At 40.4% G+C, this 12,324-nt stretch overlaps 1 protein-coding gene across 2 annotated transcripts in view; it reads left to right on the top strand.

Moving 5' to 3' along the window:
• Positions 1-12,324, top strand: part of ERO1B (endoplasmic reticulum oxidoreductase 1 beta) — a 66,639-nt gene that overhangs the window by 15,241 nt on the left and 39,074 nt on the right. The window lies entirely within an intron of this gene.

Raw genomic sequence — 12,324 nt, 5'->3', positions numbered from 1 at the left:
GGCTGGAGTGCAGTGGTACACTCGTGGTTCACTGCAACCTCACCCTCCCAGGTTCAAGTAATTCTCCTGCCTCAGCTTCCTGAGTAGCTGGGACTACAGGCCCACACCACTACACCCGGCTAATTTTTATATTTTTAGTAGATACGGGGTTTCACCATGTTGGCCAGATTGGGCCGCAACTCCTGATCTCAGGTGATCCACCCGCCTTGGCCTCCCAAAGTGCTGGGATTACAGGAATGAGCCACCATGCCCAGCCAAAAAGAGGTTAATTTTAAACACATGATTCAGCAAGCAAGGAATACAGGTGGAGGTAACAGTCTGCCTTTATGCAGTTGGGCAGTTGGCTGCTGTAGCTGGTATTTCTAACTTCTCTTTGTTACTTCTTCTTCCATTCCTTTATGCACTAAATATTTATTGAATGATTAGTTTGTGTCAGGTACTATGGATATAGTAGTGAATAAGACAAAACTTTTGTGATAAGAGAGACAAACAATAAACAAACAATAAAATATAATTTCAGATGCTTATAAGGTAAGTTCTATGGAGAAAAGTAAAGTAGGAGAGAATGAATATTGGGGAATTGGAGGGTGGGAGAGGTAGGTAGCCCTACATTAAAGAAAGCATTTGGGAAAATAAGGTATTTATGCTAATATAATATTTGAGCAAAGTCCTACCTATTGTGAAAGAGCCATGAGAAGGTTTGGGGAAAGAACATTCCAGGGAAAAGATGTAGAATACCAAGTAAATGGTCTTGAGATAGAAATAAGCTTGGTGTGTTGAATAGGCAGAAAGCTGGTATAGCTGGAGGAAAGTGAATGAGAGGGAGAGTTGGAAATATAGGTAGTCACCAGATTTAAAAAACAGTAGGATCGTATTGACCATGTAAGGATGCTAGATTTTATTTTAAGCAGGATAAGAAACTACTGAAGGGATTTTTGTGCAAAAAAGACTGTAAGGGTAGAAGACAAGAAATAGAGGAACCATTTAGGAGATTGTTGCATTAGTTCATATAAAAACAATACAGATTTGCAATAGAATGCTAGAGCTGAAAAATGTAGAAAATGATCAAATTAGGGTTGTACACAAAAGGTAACACCAGCAAGCTTTTCTGGTGAATTGAGTGTGAAGTATGATGATAGAAATGAAATCAAGGATGATGCCTAAGTTTTGAGTGCACATATACAAGCGCAAATATACGTATATGTAAAATCATGACCAAATAGATTTTATTCCAAGAATGCAAGGATGATTCTTGCACTGATGTTGATCATCAACAAAATTCAATATGTGCTCTTGATTTTTAATAAGAATGATGTATATTTCTTAACATGATGATTTCAGTCCTAACATCAGCATAGCTAACATGTCTTGCATATGGGGAAACACTAGAGGAATTCTCACTTAGGTCAGGAACCAAGGCAAGGATACCCACTATCTCCATTAACTGTTGGATATACTACCCAGCACAGTCAAATAAGAAAAAAACAACTATCCAGTGTGATGGCTCTGATTTAAAAAAAAAAAGAAAAAAAAATAACTGGAGCCATAAAATTTTATTTTACTTTTTTTTGTATAAATTTAAGGGGTACAAGTGCAGTTTTGTTACATGGATATATTGCCTAGTGGTGAAGCCTGGGCTTTTAATGGAACCATCACCCAAATAGTGTGCATTGTACCCCTTATAAAATATCTCATCCCTTACTCCCCTCCCACCCTTCTTTTTTTTGGAGACAGTCTCACCTTTGTTGCCCAAGCTGGAGTGCTGTGGTGTGATCTTGACTCACTGCAATCTCCACCTCCTGGGTTCAAGTGATTCTCCTGCCTCAGGTTTCCCAAGTAGCTGTGCCACCATGCCTGGCTAATTTTTATATTTATAGTAGAGATGGGTTTCACCATGTTGGCCAGGTTGGTCTTGAACTCCTGATCTCAAGTGACCTGCCCACCTTGGCCTCTCAAAGTGCTAGGATGATATGCATGAGCCACCATGCCTGGCCCACCCCACCCTTCTGAGTCTCCAGTGACTATTACTCCACATTCTATGCCCATGTGTACACATTATTTACCTCCTACTAATAAGTGACAATGGAGAGGCATACAGATTTTAAAGGAATAGGTATAACTATTTCCATTTATAAATGAAAAAAGTTGTCTGGGCATGGTGGCTTCTGCCTGTAATCCCGGTACGTTGGGAGGCTGAGGCAAGTGGCTCAGTTGAGGCCAGGAGTTCGAGACTAGCCTGGTCAACATGGCAAAACCCTGTCTCCACTAAAAATACAAAAAACTAGCTGGGCATGGTGGCGTGTGCCTGTAATCCCAGCTACTGGTTGGGAAGCAGGCAGAGGCATGAGAATTGCTTCAACCCAGGAGGTAGAGGTTGCAGTGAACCAAGATCACGCCACTGCACTCTAGCCTGGGTGACAGTGAGACTCTATCTCAAAAATAAAAAAAATATAGATAACATGAAAAAAGTTATATGTAAAAAATGCAAAAGAATAATGAAAACATATATTAATATAGCAAGCCATAAACTTGATATACAAAGAATCAATATCTTCATAAATGTAAATAATAACCATTTAGAAGTTATAACAGAAAGGAAACTACCATTTACATTAGCAATAAAGCCAGGCATGGTGGTGCATGCCTGTAGTCCCAGCTACTTGGGAGACTTAGCTGGAAGTATCGCTTGAGCCCAGGAGGTCGAGACAAGCCTAGGCAACATAGCGATACTACTGACTCAAAAAAAAAAAAAGCAAACAAAATAAAACAAAAAATATATTAGCGATAAAACAGATAAGATACATAGGAATAAGTACATCAAGACGTATGCAAAACCTAAAGGAGGAAAGCTTTAAAACATTCTTGAAAGACACAAAAGTAGATTTGAACAAATGGAAAGATATCCTTTGTAGCCTAACAATTTTAATTCTCCTCCTAGTTAATATGTAAATTTAATGTGATCCTAATAAAAATACTGAATTTTGGCCTGGTGCAGTGGATCACACCTGTAATCCCAGCACTTTGGGAGCTGAGGTGGATGGATCACTTGAGGTCAGGAGTTCGAGACCCGCCTGGCCAACCTGGTGAAACCCAATCTCTACTAAAAATACAAAAAACTAGCCAGGCGTGGTGGAGTGTGCTTGTAATCCCAGCTACTTGGGAGGCTGAGGTGGGAGAATCTCTTGAACCTGGGAGGTGGAGGTTGCTGTGAGCCGAGATCATGCCACTGCACTCCAGGCTGGGTGACAGAGCAAGACTTCATCTCAAAAAAAAAAAAAACAAAAAAAACTGAAGTTTTTGTTTATTTTCCTGGAGCTAGACAAGTTGTCACAGGTTAGGTTCTCTGGGAAGCATATGCTGAGACAGTGATAAGTGTACAAGAGCTTAGTTAGGGACTACTCTTGGGACCAACAGTTTGGGGAAGGCAGGGAATCAGGATTGGGCAAAGGGAGATGTCAGGCTGTGATGCAGCCTCAGTGGAAACCTCAGGTAAGGCTGTGGGGAATTCTTAAGATGGAATAACCCTTCCGAGTTAGTCGTCCCCATTTGGGGTGAGAGGTCTAGGCCTTTATATCTCTCCATCAGTTGGTCATTGGATGAAGGCCACCAGAGGAAATAAGGATCCAATCTTGGGTAAGGTGGTTCTTTCCACCCGAGGTTGTCTACCTGCAACATTTCCACAACTGAGGTAATTATAACCCCTTTATTCTTGAAGGGTGATCTGAGTAGTATGTTACAGTGTCTACCACAGTCCACTCCTTGCACCGTGTATCTCTGTTGCTGAATTAAAAAATTAGCTTTAAATTTAGCAGCTTAAAACAGCAGGGCTAGGCATGGTGGCTCACACTCGTAATCTCAGCACTTCGGGAGGCTGAGGCTAATGGATCATTTGAGGTCAGGAGTTCAAGACCAGCCTGGCCAACATGGTGAAACCCCATCTCTACTAAAAATACAAAAAAAAATTAGGCAGTAATGACATGCAACTGTAATCCTAGCTACTTGGGAGGCTGAGGCAGGAGAATCACTTGAGCCTGGGAGGCAGAGGTTGTGGTGAACTGAGATTGCACCACTGCACTCCAGCCTGGGCGACAGAGTGAGACCCTGTCTCAAAAAAACAAACAAATAAAAAAAGACTGAAAAGATGCCATTTCAGGAAGACCTAAAAAGTGTGAGAAGGCAAGCAATGTGGATATCTGGGGAAAGAGCATTTTTGTATGAGGTAAGGATCCAGCTTCATTCCTGTGAATGTGAATATCCAGTTTTCCCAACACTTTATCAAAAAGACTATCCTTTCCCTGTTGTGTGTTCTTGGCATTTTTGTCAAAAATCAATTGACCATACATACTTGAGATTCTTAGGTTTATTTCTGGGCTTCCTAACTTGTTCCATTGGTTGATGTGTCTATTTTTATGCCAGTACCATGCTGTTTTGATTACAGTAGCTTGTAATATATTTTGAAATCACAGTGTGCAATGAGTCCACCTTTGGATTTTTTGCTCATGATTCCTTTGGCTATTCAGAGTCATTTCTGGTTCCATACAAATTTTAGGATTGTTCTTTGTTTGTTTGTTTGTTTTTGTTTTTGTTTTTTTTTTTGGAGGCAGAGTCTTGCTCTGTTGCCTCGAGTGCAATGGCACAGTCATAGCTCACTGTAGCCTTGAAAACCTTGTACTGACCTCAACTTACCCTCCCACCTCTGCTTCCTAAAATGCTAGGATTACAGGTGTGGGCTGCTGTGCCTGGCCGGATTGTTTTTTATATATCTGTAAAGAAATGATACAGGAATTTTGATCGGAATTATATTGAATCTGTAGATCACTTTAGGTGATATGGATATTTTAACAATTTAATTCTTCCAATCAGTGAATATGGGATATCTTTCCACTTATTTATGTCTTCAGTTTCTTTCATTAGCGTTTTAGTTTTTAGTGTGTAGATCTTTCACCTCCTTGGTTAAAGTTACAACTATTTCATTTCTTGATGTTATTGTAAATATGATTGTTTTCTCAATTTTGGGGGGGATTGTTCATTGTTAGTGTATAGAAATGCCATGGACTTTTGTATGCTGACATTGTAACCTGTAGCTTTGCAGAATTTATCACCAGTTTATTACTAGATTTTTCGGTGGAGTCTTTAAAGTTTTCTGTCTATGAGATCATGTCATCAGCAAACAGACATTTTCATTTCTTTTTCTATATAGATGTCTTTTATTTCTTTTTCTTGCCTTATTGCTCTGCCTAGAACTTCCAATACTATGTTGAATAGAAGTGGCGAGAGTGGGCATTCTTGTCTTGTTTGTAATCTTAGAGGAAAAGCTTTTCAGTTTTCACCACTGAGTATGATGTTAGCTGTGGGTATATGACCTTTATTATGCTGGGGTACATTTTTTCCATACCTTATTTTTTGGGGGTAGTTTTTATCATGAAAGGATGTTGAATTTTGTTATATGTTTTTTCTGCATCTATCAATAATCATATGGCTTTTGTCTTTAATTTTCTTAATGTGTATTATTTTTATTGATTTATGTATGTCAAACTACTCTTGCGCCTCTGGGATAAATCTCACTTGATGATGGTGAACGATCTTTTTAATATGCTGTTGGTTCACTAATATTTTATTAAGGATTTTTGCATTTTTTTCATCAGGGCTGTTGGCCTGTAGTTTACTTTTTTTTTTTTGGTAGTGTCTTTGTCTGACTTCAAAATCAGGGTAAATACTAGCTTTCTAAAATGAGTTTGGAAGTATTACCTTCTCTTCAATTTTTTTTGAAAAGTTTAAGGATTGATTGCTATTCTTTATATGTTTGGTAGAATTCAGCAGCGAAGCCATGAGGTCCTGATCTTTCTTTTTTTTTTGAGACCAAGTCTTGCTCTGTCGCCCAGGCTGGACTGCAGTGGTGCGATCTCGGCTCATTGCAACCTCCATCTCCTGGGTTCAAGTGATTCTCCTGCCTCAGCCTCTCAAGTAGCTGGGATTATAGGCCCATGCCACCATACCCAGCTAATTTTTGTATTTTGAATAGAGACAGGGTTTCACCATGTTGTCCAGGCTGGTCTTGAACTCCTGACCTGACCTCAGGTGATCCACCTGCCTTAGCTTCCCAAAGTGCTGAGATTACAGGCATAAGCCACTGTGCCCAGCGCCTGGTCTTTCTTTGATAAGATATTGAATCAGTCTCCTTAATTATTATTGGCCTATTCAGGTTTTCATTACTTCCTTACTCTGGCTTTGGTAGGCTGCATGTTTCTAGTAATATCTTCATTTCTTCTAGGTTATCCAATTTATTGGAATATAGTCGTGATTAGTAGTCTCTTTTTCTTTGATATCAGTTGTAATGTCTCCTCTTTAATTCTGATTTTGTTGGCATCTTCTCTTTTTCTTTGTTAGTCTAGCTAAAGGTCTGTCTATTTTGTTTATCTTAAAAAAAAAAACTTTGGTTTCATTGATTACTGATTTCTAGTTTCATGTTAGTGTGGTCAGAAAAGATACTTCATATGATTTCAGTGTTCTTAAATTTGTTAAGACTTGTTTTGTGGCCTAACATGTTCTATCCTGGAGAATTCCATATGCACTGAGAAGAATGTATATTCTGTTACTGTTGTATGGAATATTTTATAAATATCTGGTAGGGCCATTTGGTTTAAAGTGTAGTTCAAGTCCAATGTTTGGACTTGAATGTTGGACTAGATGATCTAATGTTGAAAGTGGAGTACTGAAGTCTTATTGTATTGCAGTTTATCTCTCTCTTCAAAGCTATTAATATTTGCTTTACATATTTACCTTTTCTGAAGTTGGGTGCATATTTATTTAGTTTTTGTCACTTCTTGATAAATTGACCCCCTTATCATTTTAAATGACCTTCTTTATCTTTTTTTACATGTTTGACTTAAAGTCTATTTTGTCTGACATACGGATAGCTACCCCTGATCTTTTGGTTTCTAGTTGCATAGAACATCTTTTTCTATCTTTTCAGTCTGTGTGTGTCCTTAGAGGTGAAGCAAGTCTTTTATAAGCAGCATATAGTTAGGTTTTATTTTTTAACCCATTCAGCCACTTGATGTCTTCTGATTGGATAATTTAATCCATTTGCATTCAAAGTAATCATTGATAGGTAAGGACTTACTATTGCCATTCTGTTAATTGCTTTTTTTGTTAATCTGTAATTCCTTTGTTCTCTCCTCCTCTCTTGCTGTTTTCCTTCGTGGTTTGATGATTTTTTTGTAGTGGTGTGCCTTGAATCTTTTATCTTTTCTGCAACTACTAAAGGTTTTTGCTTTGTAGTTACCATGAGACCTACATACATCTTGTGTTAGTAGCAGGCTGTTTTCAGCTGATACTGACTTAACTTTGATCACTTGCATAAATGCTATACTTTTACTCGCCTCCCTGCCCCAATTTGTTTTTAAGGACATGTCTTATATCTTGTATAGTTTGTATAGTGTATTATAGCTATAGTTATTTATTTTTAATATTTTGTCTTTTAACTTTCCTATTAGAGATATAATTGATATTTACACCACCAGTACAGTATAATAGTGTTCTGAGTTTGACTGTATGCTTACTTTTCTAGTGAGTTTTATGTTTTCTAATTTATTTATTTATTTATATTTGAGATGGAGTCTTGCTCTATCACCCAGGCCGGAGTGCAGTGGCACGATCTTGGCTCACTGCAACCTCCGCCTCCCAAGTTCAAGTGATTCTCCTGACTCGGCTTCCTGAGTAGCTGGGATTACAGGTGCTCACCAGCACACCCAGCTAATTTTTGTACTTTTTTAGTAGAGACGAGGTTTCACCATGTTGGCCACGTTGGTCTTGAACTTCTGGCCTCAAGTGATCCACCCGCTTCGGCCTCCCAAGTTGTTGGGATTACAGGTGTAAGCCCCTGTGCCCGGCCGTTTTCATATATTTTTAATATTGCTAGTTGGCAGCATTTTTCTTCAGCTTAAAGGATCCTTTTAGCATTTCTCATAAGGCAGGTCTAGTGGTGATAAATTTCCTTACATTTTGTCTGAGAAAGTTTTTATTTCCCCTTTTATTTTTGAAGAACAGGATCACTGGATACAGTATTTTTGGTTGATAATTTTTTTCTTCCTTTTCTTTCGGCTTTTTGAATCTAACATTCCACTCCTTTCTGGCCTACAAGGTTTCTGTTGAAAATTTTGCCTATAATTTATTGGAAGTTCCCTTGTTTGTAACAACTCACTTTTCCCTTGCAGCTTTCAATATTTTCTCTGTCTTTAACTTTTGACAATTTGATAATAATGTCTCTTGGTGTGTGAGTCTCTTCAGATTCCTCCTATCAAGTTTTCATTGAGCTTCCTGGATCTGGCTGGGGTTTTTTTTTTTTTTGCTTCGTTTTTCATTTTTTTCTTTCTCTTTCTCTCTTTCTGCCCTCCTTTCTTTCTTTCATCATAAGCAAGCTAACAGGAGGGATCTGGCTTTCTGTTTCCTTCCCCAGACTTGGGAAGTGTTCTGCCACTTTTTCTTTGAATTTTTTTTTGTCCCTTTTTTTCTTCTCCTTCTGGTACTCTGATAATGTGTGTAATTCTGCTTGGTGGTATCCTAGGAGTCCCTTAGGCTGTCTTCACTCTTTTTCATTCTTTTTTCTTTTTGTTCCTCAGATTGGATGATTTCCAGTGAACTGTCTTCAGGTTTGCTAATCCTTTCTTCTGCTTGATCTAGTCTGCTGTTGGACCCCTCTATTGAATTTTTTTAGTTTGGCTATTGTGTTCTTCAGCTCAATGATTTCTGTTTGATATTTTAAAAATATTTTCTACCTCTTTGTTGACATTCTCAGTTTGTTCATGCATCGCACTCCTTACCTCAGTGAGCATCTTTATGACTCCTCTTAAATGTCCTGTTAGGTAAATCACATATCTTCATTTCAGTAGGGTTGGCTTCTAATTGAGATTGTCTTGTTCTTTTTTTTTTTTTTTTGAGCATATTTCCCTATTTCTTCGTTTTTCTTAACTTAAGGCGCATAGAATGCTGTCCCTTCTGTTTAGGCTTGAGGAGGTTTATTCTTTATTTGCTGCGTAGGCTCCTAGATACTGGCTTGTTAGAAGCCAAAGCTGCAGGGAGTTGCTGGAAAGGCTGCCAAGATTTTGGCTTGAGGAACTGGAATAATGGAGTTGCTGTTTACTCAGATGATGAGTATTACTAGAAGGAGTAATTCTTCATTTTTCTTAACTCTGTATTGGTTTCTGTGTATTATATAAAAGAACTACCTTCTCTAGTCTTGTTAGACTGGTCTTACATAGCAGGTGTTTCTTCCCAATCAGCCTGGGCAGTATTCTAGTTCCGCAAAACTTTGTGCTTGTCCAGCCTGCTGTCTTTGTTCTTAGTGGCTTCCAAGAAATTAGAGTCAAGTTGTACTATTGCCTTGAGAGAGGTGGTATAGAAGCCATTCCCTTTGGATATAACTAGAGATATTGGGATGTTAGATGTGTGCTTTGGTTTCTTCTTTCCTTGCAGAGAAGCTGAAAGCCAGAGTTTATCTCCCACTGATTCTGCTCTGCACCAAAGAGAGCGTCTGAGGCAGATGCCTGTCTTCTTGATCTAACTGCTGACTTTTAACTTGGAGGAGATAGCTGCTGAATATTTATTTGCAAGTTTAAAAGTCACCTGTTTGTTCTCCGTGGTCTAGGAGACTCAGGAGTGTAGGGCTTCATCAACTCCCAGAGCTAGGTGATTTAGCAGCCTATCCCTCCAGTGAAGGCTATAAAAGTTGGGGTTCTCGATGTGTTCAAAAACTATTTTCATGGAGAGTTTGAAGACCTGGAATTATTGCCAGAGCCTGCAGGGAAAAAGGTGCAGGCAGCCCACTCTACTTTTTGGGCCAGCAGGTCTCATGCCCCTCTAGCAGGGGGAGACTTCTGATCTGAAGCTATTACTGAAGCATGCCAGGAGAAAGGCACAGGGAGTGCTGACTTTCCTTTTCAGGAATGGGGAGGTCCCCCGCCTCCTTCCATTGAGAGATTGTGGGAGTTTATCTCTAGAGCACATGGAGGCAGAAGGCATGAGAAGTGCTGTCCCTTCCATTCGTGGTGGCAGAGATTTCAGAGCTGGGATTGTGTCTGGAGCAAGCCAGGGAAGGAGGTGCAGAGAGTGCTCACTCTCCTGTTCAAGCAAGAAGTCTCACATGCACCTTGCAGGGGTAAGCTTTTGGTCTGGAGTTCCCTGAAGCAAGCCAGGGAAGAAGACACAGGGAATGTCCCCTTCTCTTTCTTGTCATGGAGAGGTCCCCTTGCCTCCTTCTAATGAGAGGTTGCAGAAACTTATCTCAGGAGCAAGCCAGGGAAGAAAGCGCAGAGAGTGCTGTTCCTCCTGTTCTTGCTGGCAGAGGCCTCCAACCTTTTTCCAAGGAGAGAGTGGATGGCTGGGATTAGCGCCTGAAGTAAGCCAGGGGAAGAAGGCACATAGAGTGCTGTCCCTTCTGTTTAGGCTCAAGGAGGTTTATTCTTTATTTGCTACATGGGTTCCCAGATACTGGCTTGTTAGAGGCCAGAGCCTCAGGGAGTTGCTGGAAAAGTTGCCAAGATTTTTGGCTTGAGGAACTAGAATAATGGAGTTCCTTTTTACTCAGATAGTGAGAATTACTAGAAGGAGGAGGTGCAGTTTTGGATATGTTAATTTTGAGGTACCTATGAATGCCTTGTCCAGGAGGAGATAATCCAGGAAGCAGATGGGTATACAGGCCAGAAGCTCAAGGGAGGTGTCCAGGCTGAGAACTTGCAGTCCCCAAATGTGCCATGCTGTTTTAAGGTTCTTCGTTTATGCACATCATGCCCCACTGCCTATAAATCTCCCTCAAACACTTCTAGTCATACCCATTTTACATATTACCAAAAGTCAGAGTTGATCACCCGCTCCTCTATGTTGCCAATCTACCTATTTTTGCCGCCTTCTCTGTAATATAGATATTGTTTACTTAACCATATTAGGTGTCTACTATGTATTATACCACTGTTCTAAGCACTAAGGATAAGATGATGCAAAATTCTGATCCTTATGGTGGGAGGCGCAGACAATAAGCAGATAACATTCAGGTAGTGATAAGTGCCATAAAAGAATGTAAAACAGTACGTTGGGATAGAGGTTGCATACTGAGCACTACTTTAGCAAGCCTGGCCGGGAATGGTCTCTCTGCTTAGGTGTGATATGTGGGAGAGACTGGAATGAGGTGAGAGTGAGCCATCATAAGATCTGGAGGAACAATAATATAGGCAGAGAGGACAGCAAATATAAAGACCTCGAGGCTGGGCATGGTGGCTCACACCTATAATCTCAACACTGGGAGTCTGAGGTGGGTGGATGGCTTGAGCCCAGGAATTCCAGCCCAACCTGGGAAACATAGTGAGACCTTGTCTCTACCTTAAAAAAAAAAAAAAAAAAAATTAGCCAGGTGTGGTGGTACATCTGTGGTCCCAGCTACTTGGGAGGCTGAGGTACGAAGATCGCTTGAACCCAGGAGTTCGAGGCTGCAGTGAGCCAGGTTCGTGCCACTGCACTCCAGCCTGGGTAACAGAGCAAGGTTCTGTCTCATAAAAGAAAAAAAAAAAAAAGATAAAGACCAGCCAGGCACGGTGGTTCATGCCTCTAATCCCAGCACTTTGGGAGGCCAAGGCAGGCGGGTCACCTGAGGTCAGGAGTTAGAAACCAGGCTGGCCAACATGGCGAAACCCTGTCTCTACTAAAAATACAAAAATTAGCCAGGCGTGGTGGTGGGTGCCTGTAATCCCAGCTACTTGGGAGGCTGAGGCAGGAGAATTGCTTGAACCCAGGAGGCAGAGGTTGCAGTGAGCCAAGATTGCACCATTGCGCTCCAGCCTGGGTGACAGAGCGAGACTCTGTCTCAAAAAATAAAAAAAAAATAAAGACCTTGAGACGTAGGGAGCATGGTATGTTCCCAGCAAGGCCAGTGTGGCCAGAGGAGCATAATAGAAGTGGTCAGAGAGGTAGGCCAGAGGCCAGGTTATAGAGGGCCTTGTGGAGCTTGCTGCAGAGTTTATAAACTCTAAGGGTGATGATGGGAAGTCACAGGAAGGTTTTGAGGAGGGATTGATATGACCTGATTTGTTTTAAATAGATAACTGTAGTTGCTATATAGAAATAGAAGTAGAAGCAGGGAGACTATTGCAGTAGTGTAGGCAAGAGGTAGGTGGTGAAAAATGGAAAAATGAATTGTTTGATGGGGAACAAGAAAAGGGAGGAAAGAGAATAAAACCTAGATTTTGGCATGGGCAATCTGCAAGTCCTGTTGAATTACTGTCTTCCTGTAATGTGTAGAATAGGAAAATCCAGAGTTTTTACCATGGTTAAAAT

Source organism: Hylobates moloch, unplaced genomic scaffold, assembly GCF_009828535.3.
Source record: "Hylobates moloch isolate HMO894 unplaced genomic scaffold, HMol_V3 SCAFFOLD_18, whole genome shotgun sequence".
NCBI classification, from domain to species: Eukaryota; Metazoa; Chordata; class Mammalia; order Primates; family Hylobatidae; genus Hylobates; species Hylobates moloch.
This window is presented reverse-complemented; position numbering and strand designations above follow the sequence as displayed.